Source organism: Bidens hawaiensis, unplaced genomic scaffold (genome assembly GCF_021521415.1).
Source record: "Bidens hawaiensis isolate Kalapana, Puna unplaced genomic scaffold, B.hawaiensis_p1.1 tig00027861_1, whole genome shotgun sequence".
NCBI classification, from domain to species: Eukaryota; Viridiplantae; Streptophyta; class Magnoliopsida; order Asterales; family Asteraceae; genus Bidens; species Bidens hawaiensis.
The window spans coordinates 179,361-182,017 of NW_027494529.1; the positions used below are offsets into that span (position 1 = coordinate 179,361).

The 2,657-nt window shown below is 38.1% G+C and overlaps 1 pseudogene across 1 annotated transcript; it reads left to right on the plus strand.

The window, feature by feature from the left end:
• Window positions 1–430: 430 nt before the first annotated feature.
• On the plus strand, window positions 431–1,537 carry LOC143576053 (zinc-finger homeodomain protein 2 pseudogene; annotated as a pseudogene). The gene is made up of 2 exons (XR_013142883.1): window positions 431–507; window positions 642–1,537. The product of XR_013142883.1 is annotated as a zinc-finger homeodomain protein 2 pseudogene (transcript).
• The last annotated feature ends 1,120 nt before the right edge of the window (window positions 1,538–2,657 follow it).

Consider the following 2,657-nt stretch of genomic DNA (forward strand, 5'->3'; position numbering starts at 1 on the left):
TACAATACTCGTCTCATATACTTGTCAATTTTTAAAAAATTAATTCCATAATGGTCCCATATATGAATACATGTCCTAAACGTTTCTGAATTCAAGTTTACCTGTCTCCATGCTAATAGTATTGACTTGACCCGGCCCGATTTAATATGATAACTTTAACTCAGTATTTCTACCACGGTTTACGTGACATTTAGGTTAGTTTTTCTAAAGGTAGATTATTTATGTGTAAGCTTCTCACATGGAGTAGAGTTAAGCATATTATGTCATCTTTCTCTTGTAGTTGAGTTGTTTTCCACTCTCTCTCTCTCTCTCTCTCTCTCTCTCTTAACTTCATCTAAGGCAACCAACCTGTCTCTTGTTGCCTTCATACTTGTCTTGTTGGAACCTCTGCAACACCTCTCTCTCTCTCTCTCTCTCTCTCTCTCTCTCTCTCTCCTCTCTTAACCCCATGAAAACCATCACCATAACCCTTAACCCTCCATCCTTTTAATCTCTGCTAACTCCAAGGTAAATAATATTCTATCTTTTTAGGGTTTTTCCAATCTTTCATCACATGTGCTTTCTGGGTTCTCAAGCAACAACTTGTAACTATATATTATATGTTTTACTTTAAAATCTTGTTAACAATATGTGTTCATTAGGTTATAAGTGAAGCCTCCAATAACCACTAGGAATGCAGACTTCATCATCTCCTTACAACAACAACCATCACTTGATTAGAGAATCATCTTCCAAAACAGTGGATCATGGGTTGGATCCGGATCGGTTCCCGGGCACCGGAGCTTCAGTCACACCGATCTCAGTCGGATCTAAACTCCTGAAGTCAGTTCAAGTTCCAAGGTACAGAGAATGCCTCAAAAACCATGCTGCCAACATGGGTGGAAACATAACCGACGGATGCGGTGAGTTCATGCCCTCCGGTGACGACGGAACCCTAGAGGCACTCAAATGCGCCGCCTGCAACTGCCACCGTAACTTTCACCGTATAGACTACCCCACCACCGGACCTGCTTTACTCCAACTCCCACCACCGTCCCCTTCACCTTCGTCATTCCACCACCGGACCCCACCCGCCCTTTCCCCCCACCCCCACCACCCCACGTGGGCTTCCTCCATCAACGCTCCCCCTGTCAAAATGGCGTTTGGAGGAAGCCCACTTGGGGGCGGTGCAACCGAGTCCTCGAGTGAGGAGCTGAATTTCACAGCTGGGGGCGGCTCGGTTGCACCGCCGCCCTACGGGGTGTCGAAGAAAAGGTTCAGGACAAAGTTTACTCAGGACCAGAAGGATAAAATGCTGGAGTTTGCTGAGAAAGTCCGGTGGAGGATCCCTAGAGAAGATGATCCGGAAGTGCAAAGATTTTGTGCAGAAGTTGGAGTCAAGAGAAAAGTGCTCAAGGTTTGGATGCATAATAATAAAGCCACTTCCGGGAAAAAGCAAGTTCAAGATTCCAATGACACCATTAATTGATTGTACGTAAGGTACAACCCAATTATGCATTAATGTTGTTAGAATGATGTATATGAATTAAGTGCTAGCTAGATATTAGAGATGCATTCTATTGCATCTTCTTGGTGTTCTATTTTCATATATTTTATTATTTTGGTTGGATCTATGAACTTTTATTAATGTTTTATTCTATAACTAGCTATTTATTTTAATTGATTTAAAACCACAACAAGATGTTGGAAATGACTTGTGGATTTCATTGGGATTTTCCAAACTATGTTTTCCATTTTTTTGGGCTTCCAAGACCTACTAAACAAAGTTGTTTAAAACATGGAATGAGGGTAAGGCTAACATTTCCTTGCAAGTACAAATCCTTTTCCCAATATGATAAAAGTCCACTGGCATTGAGTGGTTGTACATTGTACTTATTTTGTTGTACATTGTTAGATGAATTGTTGAAACAAATGGTACCTTAAATCTTGGTTCCAGCAAAACTTTCTTAGAATAAACTTAAATTTTTGTTTATAAATATGTGTTTTTTTTTTCTTTTTACCAAGGGAGATGTTGTAAGAAGCTATCCATCTTTTGAGTTTGGTTTAACTAAAAACAAAATTCACAATCTCACAAGTGGACAAGTGGTCATAAAATGGCACTCATGTTTATAAAATAGATCAAGTTATTAAAAATGGATATGTTTATAACAAATAACAATGACAAGATATTTCCAAAGATAGTAAGTCATGCATTTGTAGTCATTTTGTTAATAAATGGACATGTTTATAACAATAACAAATAACTATAACAAGTTATTATAAAAGATAGTAAGTCATTTGAAGTCATTTTGTTTGCCTGAACTTTTAAGTTGCTATAATTAGGTAACTAACTAGATGTTAATAGTTATATAATTAATTAGTACGTTGTTTGCATCTTGTAAATTGTAAGTAATGAATTAATTGATATACAAAATGATGAAAGAACAATTTGTTATATACTACACAAGTAGATGGCGTGGCACAAGTAGGAACATTGTAAACGTGATACAAGAATTAGTCTATTGTTCACAGTAAACCAATCAGCTAGAGTTCTAGGATTATTCGGCTTCAGGTTATACGGACTGGATGCATGATGGACCAGGATGCATGGTTTTGATGTATATAAATGTAACCAGTAAACAACTTATGAATAATTCGGGTTTTGAGTTACACGGACC